At 44.1% G+C, this 18,026-nt stretch overlaps 1 long non-coding RNA gene across 2 annotated transcripts; it reads right to left on the bottom strand.

Annotated features, from left to right (window-relative positions):
* Positions 1–9,095: 9,095 nt before the first annotated feature.
* Positions 9,096–17,936, bottom strand: LOC125391035 (uncharacterized). Of its 2 annotated transcripts, none has more exons than XR_007228934.3 (4): positions 17,084–17,936; positions 15,768–16,019; positions 13,248–13,475; positions 9,096–9,957 (listed from the first exon to the last, which is right to left on the bottom strand). It is a non-coding gene; the product is annotated as an uncharacterized LOC125391035 (long non-coding RNA). The 2 variants fall into 2 exon arrangements; XR_015001279.2 differs by having other exon boundaries at positions 15,894–16,019.
* Between the last annotated feature and the right edge of the window lie 90 nt (positions 17,937–18,026).

Genomic DNA, 18,026 nt, shown 5'->3' with positions numbered 1-18,026 from the left:
GAGTTCCAGGACAGCCAGGGCTACAGAGAGAAACCTGTCTCAAAACAAACAAACAAACAAAACAGAAAAGAGGGTTTAAAAAAAAGGAAAAGGAAATGGCTCTCAGTTCATGTCTCTCCACCGGATCATCTTTGGAGGATCTAAGTATTACCCCGTCATCATCTCTACTGTCATTTCCCTCTGGTTCTCCTGTGGATTTTTTTTATTTATCTACTTGTTTATTTAAACATTTATTTGTTGTGTGGTGTGCATGCATTTGTGTACACATGGTTGCATGTGAGGGAGCACAGGCGTGCACATACATGTGGAGGTCATAAGTTGACATTAGGTGTGTTCCTCAATCACTCTCCACCTTTCACCTGAGGCAGGGTCTCGCATGTGAACCTAGGGCACCCTGATTCCACTAGTCTAGCCAGTTGGTTTGTTCAGGTTCCCACTGTATCCAACTGGTGCACCCTGTGATGGTAGATGGGCTGTCATATATGCTCAAGCCATGCCCAGAGACTCAGATCACTTACTGTTACCTACAAGATGTGGGACTCTCAGCTACCTCTTCAGCACCACATCTGCCTGTATGCCACCATGTCCCACCATAACGATAATGGACTGAAACTCTGAACTGTAAGCAAGCTGTCCCAGTTAAATGTTTTCATTTGTAAGAGTTGCTGTGGTCGTGGTGTCTCTTCACAGCAACAGAAACCCTAAACAAGACACTGAGTCACTGTCACATGTGGGCACTGCTTGTCTCCTATATCTGGTGAATCTCTTCAGATATGCTGTGTGTGATTTTTGTGCTCAGGACATGTGTAGCTGAGAAGTCTGGAGGATGACTAAGTGATATTCATACCATTCTTACTGCCCCGACTCATCTCTTCAAGGGATGTTTAACTCCTTGGCTTAAATATGTCTCACCATTTCTAATTACTCCAGCTAGATAACTGGTCTACCCTGGCATTCCATCAGGCTCCAGACTTAGGCATTATTGGAAGATGAGTGATATTCAGCCCTTTAAATAATAGTCATAGATCCTTCAGGCTTTTGAATAATATTGATAAGAAATGGGAACAGTGTCTGGTAGCACTGGGCAAGCAGAAATAGCTATTCTCCTCTAGGACCAGGTGTTGATATGAACAAAAATATGGAGAAGAGGTTGGAGATGTATTTCAGGCCCTATCAATGATGGTCAGCTTCCTGCTGACCCCTGTTGCTGAGGAACCACTCCCCACTCTGTGTGTGTGTGTGTGTGTGCGTGTGTGTGTGTGTGTGTGTGTAGATTTCTTGTGGTGAATACTCCCCAGATGCAAAGCCAACGTTCCTTCTGACCTTGTAAACAGCCGCATGTGTTCTAGGATGAGGCAGTGACTTCCCACAGCTTGCCTTCAGCCTTTCTGAGCAGTTCCCCACAGCTAATCTCAGAAAGAAGGGCACCCTCTTGGGGACAGGCTAAAGGAAAATGTGGAGGAGGAAATGCATGCCAATTTTGATTGACTGGTTGTCAGAGACAGGGACTCATGTAGATTGGACTGGCCTTGGACTCCTTTGACTTCTTGGAAAAGACAACCCAGGTTGTTGGAGGGTGATGGAGTTGTTTCCCTCCAGGATTGTGCAGTATTTCCAGCTCTGTAAGAGTTCAGAATTAAAGATGGGACTGAGGAAGTCCTAAAGGTTCATTATTTTATGAAAAGCCCAGAATGACCTTGAACTTTGGATCTTCCTGTCTTAACTCCCCCAGAACTGTGATTACAGATATGTTCTATCATGCCCTGTCTGTGCAGTGCTGGGGATGAAGCCCAGGGCTTTATGTGTGCTAGGCAAGCACTCTACCAAATTTTATTTTTATTGATATTTTTTGCAATGTTGGGGACCCAACAGAAGACATTATACATGTTAGGCAAGTATTCTACCACCAAGCCACAACCACGGTTCAGAACATGAATTTAAAACCTGAAGTGATTCCTTTAGGGTATCTGAATCATAACTCTCAACTTAATGGTGCAGTAAAGCAAGAATAACTAACTTTAGCTTCTTTCATCGATGACTGGTGATGTCAAGTTGAACAGACTAAACCCTTGAACAATCATTTCCATTTATGCTGCAGTTAATTAAAACCCCCTTGTCAATGTTAAGCTACAGTTATGAATTTAATACATTCCATTTTACTTTGAACTATGAAGCAGAATCATTCCCAGCTCTCAAGCATCAGCAATAAACCCAATAAACAATACTGACTCTCAGTTCACTTAAACATTCCAATACTATTCATAAATTCAACCAAATTTTAAATTTAATTTAAAATCCTATCTAAAATCAATTATTTAATTACACCTTTTAAGTGAAATCACAAGGTAGACTGTCTTTGTTCTCTCTCTCTCTCTCTCTCTCTCTCTCTCTCTCTCTGTGTGTGTGTGTGTGTGTGTGTGAGTGTGTGTGTGTGTGAGTGTGTGTGTGTATGTGCACATGTGTGGTATGTATACATGGCTCTGGATGCCAGAGGTCAATGTTGGGTGCCTCCCTCAGTCTCTCCACCTTAATTTTTGAGTTGGGGTCTCTCACTGACCCATCTAGGTTGGCTGACATTAGTCATCACACACATCTTTGTCTTGCCAGCGCCATCATACTCTTCAGTCTATGCCTTCCCAGCACTGGGATGACAGGTGTGTGCTCCAGAGTCTAGCTTTGCTAAGGATGCGACTCAGATCCCCACCCTTGTGTGGCAAATACTTTATTGGCTGAGCCACCTCCCCAGCCCTGTCTTTGTTCTAATGGATCCAGTTCTTTATTAAAAACACATAAAATCCAAGTACACTCAGATTGTCTCAGTAATGGCAAATTTATTCTTTTTAAATTTACTTATTTTTTATATTGTGTGCCTTGGTATTTTGCCATGAGTGTTGGATTCCCTGGAGATGGAGTTACAGACAGTTCTGAGCTGCCATGTGCATGCTGGGAATTGAACCCAGGTCCTCCAGAAGGGTAGTCAGTGCTCTTAACCACTGAGCTATCTCTCCAACCCGCAAGTGTCTTTTTGAACTTTATGTAAAAGTATGAACATTTAGGACTTCCCCAGCCTCGCCTCTAATTCTAAACTCTTACAGAGCCAGAAATACTGTCCATTCCTAGAGGAAACTACTTCACCACCCTCCAACAGCCTGGATTGTCTTCTCCAAAAAGTCAAAATATTGTCCAGATAGCTGATTTTTAATGAGACTCATGTTCTGAGCTTGCATTTGTCCCAGGTCTTCCCAACACAGTCATTGGAAAACATTATGGAGGTTTCTCAGAAAAATTAAACACAGAACTAGCACATGATCCAGAAAACCTGCTGCTAAGAATATATGTAAAGAAAGGAAATAGATGTTAAAAGACATCTGCACTCTTGTGTTCATTGTGGCCCTAGACGTAATAGCTAACACACAAAATGAACCTAAGTGTCCATCAAAAGACAAATGCTTTCCTGTAGTGTATATATGCACAATAGCATACTATTTGGCCTTGAAAATGGCAGAAATTCAGTTCTTCATAGCACTTGGGTATCCTTGGATGACATTCTATAAAACAAGTCAGACACAGAAAGACAAATGTGGCCAAATGTGGGGGCACACACCTTAATTCCAGCCTACGTAGTGAGTTCCAGGCACAGCTAAGGTTACGTTTAGAGACCCTGCCTCAAAAACAAAAAGACAGAAGGGCAAATAGTAAATGACCTCATCTGTGGAAGCAGAAAAGTTGGCGTCAGACAGAAGAATGGTTTCCAGTGACTTGGAGCAAAGGCAGAGAAGACTCGGGGAGATGCTGGCCAAGGACAAATACCAAATGACCTCATATGTGGAAGCTGAAAAGTTGACATCAGACAGTAGAATGATTTCCAGTAGAATGCAGGGGCAAAGAAGACTCGGGGAGATGCTGGTCAAAGGAAAGAAAATCATATTTACCCGAGAAGAAAAGGTGCAAGAGAGCTAGTCCATGTGACGACCGCTAAGACCAAGGTGCTGTCTTGGTCCTGAAAACTCTCTGGAGAGCAAATTTTAATGCTCCTCCCCACAATGAGGTATGAATATGAATATGAATGGTTTATTAATAGCTCGATTCAGCCTCGTCACAGTATGCATACACTAATACTTCAAAACATCACATTGCTCACCATACATGCATAGCATTTTTTGTCATTTAAAACAAGGTGGTGCTGAGGAAGGGTGCTCCAGGCAGACCAACAAGGGAGGAACAAGAGCTACAAGCCCTGGATTTGTAACTGCCAGTTACAATCAGCTCCCCATTCCTGGGACCTCAGCTCACCTTGTTTCTTCCTCCTCGAGAGATGTGAAGTTAACTCCAGAATACCATCCACCTTGTCTACTTGTAGCTGTCATTTACAGACCATTTTCTCTAAGAATTGTGCCTTTACCTAGATGGCTTCAAGACTTGGGAGGGGGGGACAGATAAATGGTTCCTTAGACAACAGTGCCCCTGCTTACATCAAAGAGAGGTAGCAATATCTCTGCGGCAGGTGCTGGGGTTGAAGGAGCCCATGCAGGTAATCACTGGACGCTATGACTGGACCCAGACCCATGCTCAAGCAATAGTAACTGCCACCATATTCAGTACATACCTGCTTATGCATTCATCATCTTGGGCTGTCATAATGAAATACCATAGACTGACTTAACAGAAATTTATTTCTCGTGATTCAAGAGGGTAGAGGCCTGACATCAGGATACCAATATGGTTTGGTTCTCGTAAGAGCTCATTTCCTGGGTTGCAAACGGCCAGCTTCTAGTGCATGTCTGTCTCCTCACGGTGAAGGAGGTGAGAGTTGTCTGGTGTCTATTCCCACAAGGGAAATCCCTTTCCGAGGGCTCCACTCTCGCCATCTCAGCTAAACTGATCACCTTCCAAAGCTCTCGCTCCCGTACCATCATATTGGAGTAAGGACTTTAATGCCTACATTTGAAGAGGCACAAATGTTCAGTGTAACCGTGTGTTTCTCTGGGATTCTCCTGGGCCTTTTCTGCAGCTCTTGAAAATTCTGAATTCTTACAACCTACATAGCTGAACCTGGAGGAAACATGGAGGAATGATGGCAACCCTGTATTTGAAATGTCACCTTGAGTGGGGAGGAAAATCCCCTTGAATCCTGTCTGTCTGTTCCCTTCTCTGCCTTTCGTTCTTTCCCCCTACAAAGCCTCATGAGGTCCCTCTCTGCTCCTGCCTGCTAGGATTTGGCCAATGGAAGAGTAGCGGGGGCGGTCAGAGGACCTGAGGTAGAGTATTTCTCCTTGCTCCTTTTACATTCTTGCTCCTACTCTGGGGGTGATGCCATCCTTTGTGGTGTCAGCTCCAGCAGGGACACAATGTGGGGGTCACTATTCAGTCTCACCCCTGACTGGTTTCCTTCATGTCCCACTCACTTACACCCCTCCTACCCTTGAGAGTTTCTGGATGCCCTCACCCCTCTCCTGGGTCCCCTGAACCCTGTCAAAGACACTGTAAAGAGTACCTTCGTGAGAGAGACTGTCTTAACTTAGCTGAGGGGTTTTCTACTTTCTGCTGGGCCCCTGGGTGAGAGATGTAATTATAATAAATTTCACTATTTCCCCCCATGCAACCTACTTCCCCATCGGTCCTGGTCTTAGTTTAATAAAATACTCTCCTTCATTTGAAAAAAAAAAAAAAAGAGGAACCCTGGAGAACTTCCAGCTGGCACGTGTTGATTCTGAAAGATCCTCCTGATGACTGCCTTCAGGGAAACAGTCATTTTCAGTATTGTGTGGAAGGGAGATTGGGGCATCCAGTAACCGAGATGCGGTCCCTGCTCCTGGCTTGATGCATTAGGAAAAATGGTAATTTGGAAAACAGTAAGTCAGCACAGGGGTTGGCAAAAGCCAGCTGTGGAAAAAAATTCATCTGCCTATTCTGCTCTTAAGACAAAGTACTCATTACCTGTCCAGAAGAGTCCAATACTTACTCCTCTGTCAGAGTTATGGGGCTATGGAGAGATATATAGGCTCATGGCTCCTAGCCCAAGCTTGGAAATAAAAGAAATAAAATTACTCCTGGAGAGTTCAATCTTAAATTACTTGCTCTAGATCATGAAGGAGAAATGCAGAGCACCCTGAAAGCAGGGCTGAGCCTCAGATAGACAAATACAGCAATGTCTACTGTACAGGACAGAGCACTTCGGGCAGAAGCCGACAGGGAAGCAGACTGTCTGTGTGTTCTGTATTAACTAGCCTCTTGGGATATTCTCAAATCCTTATTGTGGGCCTAACACCTCACTGTATCCCAACCAGACGCACTAAACCATCAATTCACCTATCTCCCTGTGGTCACCAAGAGCTATTTTTAGAGTGTTTTCCCTGATTTAAAAGTAATTTATGTTCTGTTGTTGTTAATGAGAGTTTCTCTCTGTGTGTAACTAACTGGCCTAGATCTCCCACTGTAGACAAGACTGGCCTCAAACTCACATTCCTCCTGCTTCACCTTTTCAAGTTCTGTTAGTATAGGGGTGTGATGTGATCCCCAGCTTTAAAAATTACATGTTTTAAAGCTTTTGTTATCACATTCATTTGTGTGTGTTGTGCGTGTGGGCGTGGATGCATGCGTGCTACCGTGCACATGTGGCCATCAGAGAAAACTTGTGAGAGTTTTCTCCTTCCATCATGTCAAACTAAAGGATTGAACTTAGATTTGACAGGCTTAAGTGAGTAAGTACTTTTGCCCAAAGAGTCATAAGCAACCCGAGTTTATATATAGGTAATAAACAGGAAATATGGGCCAAGCTCAGGAATAATGTGGAAGGTATTAACACATTTTCTTCTGTGCTATTTATGGCACACATAAATATGTGAACTCAATAATGAAAATATCCTATTTGTGTCTGTCAATCTGCCATTCACTTAATAATGAATAATGAACATTGTTGGCTATTGACAAGTGTACCCTGACTGCGGACTAAAAGCTGCATGTTTAGGACACTTGGGGCAGTTCTGTAACTCATTTAACCAAAGCTCTCTTTGACCATACCCTCCACTATTTTGTAATTATCCACAGCACTTCTGTAGATATCCTCATGACAAATCTTTGCAGTTCATCAACTATTACTCCATACAAATTCCCAAAAGGTAATCATTCCTCTAAAGGCAGTGGAACCTGGGAGAATGGAGCCTAAATTGAGGCCTCATGCAATAGCCAACTTTATTCAGATAACTTGTACTCTGAGGGTTAAGAAAAGTCACCTTTTCATGAGCAAAGTTCTCGTGGGTTCAAGCTGTACACAATCACAAGGAAAAACCCCACGTGACAAAAACATGTTTTCCTGCAATAGCCAGATCAGAAGTAAATTCCTTCCTATCTGCTGTACCTTGGGAGGAGGAGCACAGACACACAGTCCAAGAACAATTCTGTGCTCTGAAGAAACTGAGGTCACAGAACACGTCTGGTTTTCTTGGTGTTTTCTCACAAGCACCCAGGACTTTCCTCACACGACTCCATTCTTGGACCATGTTCCAACGAAAGGGGATGGCCATTACCAAACTTTCGATGCGTTTTTGTCAGGTTTCTTCCCGGAAGATGGTACAGTTCTCCCGGGTTTGCAGTGTTAGTTGGTGGCAAAGTCATTAAAGTGCTGCTCTACTTGTAATTTTTCTAATAACTAGTAAAGCTGAGGTTTACTGAACTTACTGTTTGAGTTACTTATTTTTTTACATTCCTATTCATACCCTTTGCTCCTTTAAGGTTAGACTGTCTCTATCCTGTTATTTATAGAAGCTTTCATATTTGCAGGAAATTAATTTTTGTGTTTAACATTGCAAGCATTTTTTCTGCTATTTGTGTTTTCCTTCAAGTTTGGAATCAGAGGGGAAGGAATCTGATGCCAAGCAGCAGAAAGCCCAACTCTACTGTCTGAAATGAGGGACTTATTTTCTCACACAACAAATATCCAATGGAGAGGCTGCTGCCAGGCTGAGTCATACAGCTGACAACAACAAGGGGAGGCTTACATCCCTGCCTGCTCTTGGCATCTCCTGATTGTCAGCTTAGAGGCAACAAATGACTGCTATAGCGTTAGCCGTCATGTCTGTGATCCAGGGAGAGAGAAGAGACAACACCAGCTGATGCCGGCTGTGTCCCATGGCCAGAACTTACCACTCCAAACACAAAGGGGGAGAACTATAGGAGAAGTTCTCAAATTCTATCTGCCAATGAGATCTTTCCAAATTTGTATATCGCCAAATTAGATTGTTTATTTATTTGTGTTAATACTTGGAAAGTTCCCCAGTTCAAGGGTGTATTCCACCTTGGTTTCTTCCCTTTATTTTATGGTTTCCTTGTTCCATAAGATACAATCAAAATTTTCCCTTGATAATTAGACAATTATTGATTGTTACATTGTTAAAATGTCCTTCACTGCTTTGAAATACCCTGTGTGCCTTGCTACCAGATACACTTGAATTTATTTAGTTACATGTTGTTCTGATTCAGTGTCAGTCGCTAGGTGCCAGCTGCTGTTATAACATGTGGAAATGGTCATGACTGGGGAGAGAGACTGTGGCACGGTCTCAAGTGCCACCTTCCGTGACTTGTAGTTAATCCTTTGAACTCAGGTGCTTTCTAGCTTCAAAGGCAGCCTGAATAATAGTGCTCAGAAAGTTGGCAAGGAAGGTTTAGGACATGAAGAGCAGACTCCATTGCACATCAGTGTTGCAAGAACCACCCAACACATGGTCCATCCTGGGTGCTGTGCCAGGAGTAGGGCAGGGTGCACAGGGCCAAATAAAGAACTTGATCTGACTCTGGGAATGGAATTCCCAAAGGACTTGGTGTAGGGGACGCAGCAGTGGCATCCAAACTAACCACAGTAATATGAGAAATGACAGCCAACCATTAATGGCCTCGCGAGGACCTTGGCTTCCACAGGATGTGTGATGGGGGAAGCAGGTGCCATGGCTGGTATTTTAGCTGCCTGCTTCCCTGGGCCTACTTGGTGTGGGTATGCAAGTGATTTACATGAGGAAGGGTTTGTCTCCCCATTCTAGCAAAGATTGCCTGAGGGCCAGTGAGATTTCTTGAGAAGACTGATAGCAAGTTTGGAAACCAAATGTCTTAGTTATGATTTTATTGCTGTGAAGAGACACCATAACCATGGCAGTTCTTAAAAATGAAAACGATTTCATCAGGGCTGGCTTACAGTTTCAAAGGTTTAGTCCATGGTGGGAAGCATGGCAGTGTGCAGGCAGACACGAAGCTGGAGAAGGAGCTGAAAGTCGTACATCTTGATTCTCAGGCAACAAAAGGAGACTGACTGTGAGCCACCCTGGGCCTCAAAGCCTGCCCTCACAGTGGCTCACTTCTTCCCACAAGGCCACACCTCCTCATAGTGCCAAGCTCTCAAATACAGGAGCCTATAGGGGTCATGCCTATTCAGACCACCCCAACGGAGAGGAGCAAGCAGATTTGGGCAGAAGCCCACAGAGGACAACTACGGAAGTATTTAGGGGGAGATGAACAGATAGACCTGCAGGACAGAAGGCACAACCACGACACTGCATTAGAGATCTACTGGATCATCAAAGCAGGCAGTTGCCATAGGATGGAGCTGCTGTGTTACAGGCGACAGCCCTTTGGTCTGGAGGTGATTCTGATCAATTTGCCTTGTCCAGAGCAAGTGGGTCGTGTGTGATGAGACCCACGGCCCTCTGGAAAGGACCTCTGTAACTGAGGCTGTCTCTGGTTGTTTTCCTCCGAGGCTGAAGGTGTGGTTGGATTTCCCATGGTGTATTGCTCACATCTCAGCAGAACACGTGGTGAATTCAGGAAAGGTACAAGGTAGAAGACATTCCCAAAGCATGCTGGCCCTGTGGTTACATTTGTGATGAAAGCCACTGAAGCTTAATCTTCCCTGGATTTGAGATGACCAGCTGCAGGATCCAAGGTCATTCTCATTGCCATAGTCATGCAACTCTGGAAGGAGCAGCCAAATAAGGATAAACATACAGCAGGGCTTGAAATAGGGCGCCTAATTCTACCGTGTGTTAAGTCTATTTTGGTTTCTCAATGCCGCTATTTAGAACGTGCTTTGGGGACTGCATTTTTGTTCCTAATTGATAGGAATGAAGTAGATTATTTTGCCTACCCATCCCCCTATAAAACTTCGTCTTTTCTTAGAATCTGTATGGCTCTAAACTAAAATCTCACTGACTGGATATGGAAAAGAGAGACAATATTTTTTGTTTTAAGTTAGAAGGACAGTTTCTTGCCCCATCGTGAAATCTGGCCTTTGCTATTCCCACCACCATTTTGGAGCAGAAAAAATTGAAGAATGGTGACATCTCTGATTATAAGATGTGACAGGAGCTACAAGAGAAAGAGAAGTAGTCTCTCTCTCTCTCTCTCTCTCTCTCTCTCTCTCTCTCTCTCTTTGTCATAGAGCTCAACCAACTAGTTTTATATTTTCCAGGACTACACTCAAGGATACATAAGTACATAAGGCTATAAGATGCCCCTGAACAAAGGTTTCTGGGGTCTAATGAGATCACTGTGTTTCCTATACCCTCCTCCTAAAGGCTCTGAGAAGCCCTGGGTAAAAAATCTTTTAGATTTTGTTTGTCAGACGTATTTGATTATGAAACATTGTGAGGTGTAGAGAGAAGTAGGTGAGTGTGTGTGTGTGTGTGTGTGTGTGTGTGTGTGTATCTCCAGGTAACACATGCCAGCTTCAGGAATTGACATGACCCCAAAAGATACTTGGAGAAAGTTGTCAGCTGTGTGATTTCCCCCAAATGACAGAGGAAGAAAATTGAGCATACACTGAGAGATATGGAAGCCAGCTGATCCCTGATCTCTGGCAGGGCTAGGGATTTGACCTTGGATTCCCAACAACCAATCCAGGTTTTTTTTCTGTCACCTTGAAAGGGTCATTGTTCACAAAGCTAGCTCTGATGTAGCCCCTCACACACCATTTTCACTGTCTGGAATTCGAGGTTGTATTTATTTATAGTGCACTCAGCAATGAATCCATCAAAGGCTTTAAACTTTTTTTTTTTTAAAAAAAAAAAAAAGGGCATGGGGCCCGGCACAGCTGACCTACATAAAACGCCAGTATCTAGCTGGCATGCAGTTTACTGTGGACTGAAACATTCTGGGAGGCTGCATCATCACAGCCTCAGAGGGTATCACTCCACGAACGAGAGTAAATCAAAGGAGCCCAGATGCAACAAAGCGCTGCTGGACTGGGAGCAGGCAGCCCCAGTGGAAAGCAGCTGTAGACACTTCTCTGGGGGTGCAGAGAGGACGGCTGGGTGACCCAACATTATTTAGAAAAACTTTCCAAAGGCTACCCTATGTCCTCTACCCCAATAATAAAAATTCAAGTAGTTTGAGAAGAGACATTGTATACAAACTGTTAAGATCTAATGACAAGGTTCTTTAACTCAACATTTACTTCTGAGCCTCTAGCACAGACACTGCAGAATCTAGAGAGGGGAGGGAGAGAGGGAGGGAAGGAGGGAAGGAGGGAGGGAGAGAATAAGTGAGAGGGAGAGAGACAGAGACACACACACAGAGGCAGAGATACAGAAAGAATAAACTTGAGGTACAGGATGCAATGGCAAACTCCAACAGTTGACTTTATAATAAGCTTCTAGCCCGAGAATGCACATGTATTCTCTTCCCAAAGCCAATACTGGCCTAAGAGTTACTGTCATGTGAACCGGAAAAGGTGTCCCTTCTCCGCGAGCACTTTGACTGACAGTTTCTCTTGCTTTGACCCTCTAGCATGAGCTTTACCCCCCAGGAGAAGCCCTATTTGCTTCTAGGTATTTGATGCAGATCCAAGCTGCCGTACCTACTTTAGGAGCCAGCCTCTTCTGCCGTGCCCTCTGCATTCTGAGCACGCCTATGCACACCCATCTCCTGGCCTTCCATAGACTCACGGGTGATAGTTGAGGTTCAGAGCTGAAGCACATTTTGTAAGCCAGGAGCAAACCACCTTTGCTTATGGAGGTACAAAGTACAAGACTTTCAATTAAAATCAATATCGCCGACAAAGGCAGTCAGGCCTAGGGAAGCCCCACTACTTGGGAAACTAAAGCTTGGCTTTGTGAGGTTCAACAAGAGAAGTTCTGAGTTTCTGCACTTCAGAGCAAACCCAGCCCCTAGGACCATAAAGCATGCTTGAAGAACACATGCTGTGGACAGGAAAAGTAACGCCAATGTCAACAGTGTAGTCATCTTCACACATGAGACTGAAGCTTGCTTTGTTTTATTTTAAGGTTTTATGTAGTCCAAGCTGACTTTGAGCTCTCTACACAGCGAAAGATGACCTTGAACTGGTCATCCTGCCTCTACAGCCCAAGTGTTAGGATTCCAGGTATCTTATGTAGTTTATAATCTCTATTATATCATGTTAGAACATATTATTGATATAAATAAAACACACATAATAACCGTTTAGTGACACAGTGGTTGATATCATAGATTTTTAACAGCAAGTATGTCTGACTGTACCAGAATTCATCCTGGGTACCAGTGAGTTTATTGGGCAGGCTTATTACAGAGTAACGGGTAAGTGATTATAGGCAGGAGCACAGATGACCTTAAAATAGCCACACAGCAAGGCTGGTGGCGTCCCTAGGGCTTCATAGATGGAACCCTGTCCCTTCATCCTTCCCCACCTACATCCTCTATCTCCTCCCCCAAGACCACACGTAACTAGGGAAAAATTATATACAACTGGTTGGGAGGGATGCCTGAATACTCAGGGAGGATTCACTGGCCTCTGCTTCCTCCCTCCTATGAGGGATGAAAATAGCCCACAGGTCCAGCTGTGATTATCTTTTGAAATTTGGTTCAGTAGCACTCCTGAAGATGGTGGCAGTGTGGCTTGGAAGATAGTTCTACACAACAGATCCTCAGAAGAGAAAGGCAAGCAGCTGGAGGAAATGGTATGTATCACTCTTTTGTAGGAGAAATCTGGTGAAATATGACAGTTGTCAAGAGGATTCCTGAATGATCATTAAGAATCATAGTTAAATGATCTCACAGGAAGAGCCAGGAAAGACACGCTCTGCGGTAAAGAAAAGTGGAAAGCAAGACTCTGCTATGGCAACTTTCATTGCCGGTGATGAAGCAGACAGATTACTAGACCTGGGAGAGTTACAGAATGGGATTCTGAAAGCTAAGCACCGAGATACCGGAAGTGAATAATGAGCCCTGGCTTCGGCTCACTCCGCAGGGATTAAGGCTGTACTTACCATTGCTGTTGCAGCGTATTGATTGTTGTAGTGCATTGCAAGGTAGGTACAGCCCTGGGGAGCTGGTGCAGATACTGGGAAGAATCCAAAACCCTGAATGGGGGGAGGCGAGGACCACATGGGCTCAGCTGTCATCCCAGGCTTCCTCCTCATGACACACTGCTTCCAGTTCCTTGCTTTCCAAGAACGTTGTCACCAAGATCCGGTTTGATGAGCTAGCCTGGAAGCCTGTATTTAAACCAGAAAATTGGTCTTTTCTACAAGGTAGTACATTTTTTAAAGCACATGTCTTCTTTATTGTTCCCACATGTCCCTTGATACAATGTTTCCCAGCACTGAGTAAATACACGAACATGTTGATTTGGTCAGTGTTTTACCAGTGTAGAAAGCCCAGTGTTACAGACAGAAAACTCACTTCTTTCCTTCACAGGAAACTCAGGGACTCAAATCCAGCAGGACTTTCTCTATGCGTGCCCTTAATTAGGCAATGACTTTTATTTATTTTTTTTTAAAGATTTATTTTTTATGTATACAACATTCTGCCTCCTTGTATGCCCGCACTCCAGAAGAGGGCGCCAGATCTCATTACAGATGGTTGTGAGCCACCATGTGGTTGCTGGGAATTGAACTCAGGACTTCTGGAAAAGCAGGCAGTGCTTTTAACCACTGAGCGATCTCTCCAGCCCCGGCAATGACTTTTAGAGACCTCTGCCCCAGAGTTGTGACAACTATTTCACATCAAGCAGCACTAAAACTGTTGTGGCCAATACATGACCCTCGCTGGATTTTAAAAATAATTCTGCCTCAGACTTTACACACGGAATGTCGGAAACTTCAAATAAATATCTTAAAAATTGATGATTAGAAAGAAAAGAAGTTTGCTGGTGTGTGAAACTAGCTACAGCTAAGGCTTCCAAAATTCTGGAAACAGTGATGTCAACAGGTTTTTCAGCTGTTGAAATTTAAAGTAGAACTTGCATGGTCAGAGTTACTGTTGGTGTGGACTTTTAGCTGATTCAACCAAACACCAGGATAACAAGAATGTTTCCATGGGATAAATTCCCTTTTCCAGCACCCTTCTCCAGCAGACCATCTTATTGCATGTTTCTAAAAGGGAATCATGCACCCGTTGAGCTAACAGTTACACTGGCACATCAGGGTGCACCAAGGCCCTTTGACTCACCTCTCTATCCCCCTCAAGGAAATGTTTGTTGTCTTGCTGTGTACAGAGAAAGTCTACTACCTGACGAGAGACTGCTGGAGGCTTGTGAATCACCTATATGAAGCCTGCCTCCTGTCTTCCTACAGAGGCGAGTCAAAGTGGGATGCTAGCATCCCTTAAAGCGGAGCCTAGAGTGGCTCAGGGGCTAAGAGCACGTGCTGCTTTTCAGAGCACCCATTTGGTCCCAGCACTCATCTAAGGTGACTCCAGCTCCATGGGATCCACACCCTCTTCAAGTCTCGTTGAACACCTCCTACACATACACACATACACAGAGCACATTCTTGCACAGGTACATACATCAGATGAAAACAAAAATAAATTTTAAAAATTCATAAAGCCAGCCCATCAGCTTGCGCACAAAGTTCCCGATGGTGTGCACCGTGGACACCGAAGACCTTGAACAACACTATCTTCAAGAAATGTTTCCCTTCAGTGTCCTCACTGGGATGCTTGGAATGTGGTCCCAGCCACAGAGCCAGGAATTCCTGTCCTTGATCTTCAAGGGCTTCTGAGGTTCTGGAAATCTGTCACAGAGCCAGCCCCAGTGCCAGCACCATTATAAACCCAGACTGGGGTCACACAGGGTTTGAAGGCACTCACACAATTAGACAAGCTCTGGGCATAGGAGGCTGCAAGTTCCCTAGATTTAAATATAGTCTCCTGTAGCTGGCTTTCTTGGACCACCAACCAGCTCTCAAATCAAGACACTAGACTTATTATCAATTATAAAAGCTCAGCCTTATCTTATGCTTGTCCCACTAACTCTTATAACTTAATTTAACTCTCCACCTACGTTTTGCTTCAGGATTTTTTACCTTCTTTTTTTCATTCTGTATGTCCTACCCCAGCTTTGGCTGACAGGCAGCTGCCTAGGTGGCTAGCCCTGGGTGTCTCCCTCTCTTTCTCCCACCCTCTCCTGCAGAGGCCAGATTCCTTCTACTTATTCTCTCTGCCTACCCGCTCCACCTATCTCTCTCCTGCCTAGCTATTGGCCATTCATCTTTTTATTAGACCAATCAGGTGCCTTAGATAGGCAAGGCAACACATCTTTACATCACTAAACAAATGCAGCATAAACAAATGTAACACTCCTCTACATAGTTAGTTAGAACATAAACAAATGTAACACATCTTTACATAGTTAAAGTAATATTCCACAACAACATTCTAGTCTTTATGGTAAACAATAATATAATCCTTAAAATTCATTTGTGCTTTTGGTGGACACAGCAAAAAAAAAAATGAAAATCATGACGGGCTCTCCATTTGTAGACATGCAAGTTTTTAGGCCTTACCCAGCTCAGGAACTCTGGGATGGGGCCGGTAGTTGATCCAGTGATCGCCAGTGATCGCCAAGCCTTTCCAGGAACACCAGTAATTAAGCTCAGGTGGCGAGCATCTGTTCATCGGTAAGAACATACCTTAAAACCAGGCTCTGCCCCCCAACAGCTGTGTGCACTTGAGTGCGTTATTCTTTCGGGGTTTATAGAGAGGATTAAATGCATGTGAAGTTCTACGTGCCCTGTGGTCCTTTGTTAGACAGTTTCCTGTAACCACAACAAAACACCTGAGATCATTCACATTGCTCAGTGTTGGGGGCGCCAGTCATGTCTGTTGGCACAGATAAGCAGGATTCCATCCCACCCATGCAAATGAATAAGAACTACAGCTGTGGGCAACGGTCCTTTCTCAGCCACATCATGATGAAAACAGGTAACAGAACAAAACCACTTTTCTTTTTTTTTAAGACAGTGTCTTTCTGTGTAGCCCTAGCTAGCCCGGAACCTGCTATGTAGACCAGGCTGCTCTGGAACTCACCTGCAAGCTATCTTAAAGAGAATAAGGACAGAAGAAGAAGAAGAGGCTGTGATCCCACAGTCCCTCTTGATTAGCCAAAGCTGGATCCATTGGGCACACCTCTCAGTGACATGAGGGCTCCCAGAAGGCCTCACAGTTCAAAGGCTCTACCACCTCTGAACAGAGATTCATAATGTTAAAGCAAGGTCATATGGGAAGCACCCAATATGTAGTAACTATGGTCACTGTCATATGACAGAAAAAAAAAGTGTAAGTCCTCACATGTTTGAACAAGTTAGCACAGCATTTGACTGTTCTTAACAGGCCATCCCAGACTTTGAAACTGGGCTTGCAAGGAACTCAGAGGTCAAACACACTTTATGTGATCCCATCCACACAGAAACAGAGCAATGTGCCTCAACCCAGAATCTCATGCTGTCCCAAACTTTCAGAGATATAATCGCCAGTGGGAGAAACTGGGCAACTATAACCTTTAATAGGCTAATGTTAAAGTCACTACTGGGAATCAATGGCAACAACAATAGAACATTTACTATCTATGAGAGACGCTATGCTAACCCCACTGCGCACACACACACACACACACACACACACACACACACACCTACCTCCGAGAGAGAGAGAGAGAGAGAGAGAGAGAGAGAGAGAGAGAGAGAGAAGAAAAAGAAAATAAAGAAAGGAAAAGAAAAAGGAAGGAATTGGGTTTTGTTACCTAGGCTAGATTTGAACTTATGATTCACTTGTGTCAGCTTTCCAAATGGTTGAGAGGAATGTACAATACATACACACCTACCTTCATTCAATTTTCACAGAAATCCTCTGAGGAGCTGTTTCCATATTTAACAAATGCGGGGAATGAGGAAATGAGAAGCTGTATAACACCAAGTTCACACAGATGGGAAGTGCTATGAGTTCTGAATGCAGGTTTGAGCTAAATAGATGCATTTAACTGCTGCAAAACCCGATGCATACATTTTTCTCATTCTCCTGAGGCTCATTTATTATACATGACCAGATAATACGCTGAGAGCAGGGAAATACAAAATGATTATAAATTCTCCACCTCCACGCTCAAGAAGTGACCAGAAAAAGATCGAGGCAAATGGGCTGGCTTCGTTTAGAAAGATGATGTCATGAGTCTCCTGTCTACCTTTGAGAGACTGAAAACGCTTGCTACTTCCCACTAGCCTCTTTCCCTCAATGATCATTTACTCAAACTATCGCCGTTTGGCACACCGTCCTCCCAGACTGTAATGATTGGGTTGCAGGCTGCTATGGCTCCCAGCAACCCCAGGGTAGCCTTGAAGCCAGTGATAACAAGCCCTGAGAGCACACCTCTGTGCTCTGCTGTCTGGGCTGGTACCATTCTTTCAGTCATTAGCTAACCCAGGGCGCCCACTGCAGGCGGGCAAATCAGATCGTCGGGAAGGCGTGTCCAGCGGAGTCGGTAGGCTGGTTCTCTTCAAGAATTGGGCCTGTCACTTAAATCTGAAGTAACAACTATTTCGAAATTTCTCAGAAAGAAACGGGGGACATACTGAGGCTTGCCTTTTACAATCGTAGCATGCTAGCGTTGGCCAAACCCTTTAATATAGTGTAAGGCTTAGTGGTAAACTGAGCTCCAGGATCCAAACCAGGCGGAAATTGAGCTCCCAGCTCCATCTGCGACCCCTCACTGCCTCCTAGAGTCAGAGCTGAGTATTCTTTCAAGTAGACAAAAATACTTAAGTCCAACA

This window comes from Myodes glareolus, chromosome 1 (assembly GCF_982192425.1).
Source record: "Myodes glareolus chromosome 1, mMyoGla1.1, whole genome shotgun sequence".
NCBI lineage: Eukaryota > Metazoa > Chordata > Mammalia > Rodentia > Cricetidae > Myodes > Myodes glareolus.
Note: the sequence above shows the minus strand (reverse complement) of the source record. Positions and strands in the feature narration are given on the sequence as shown.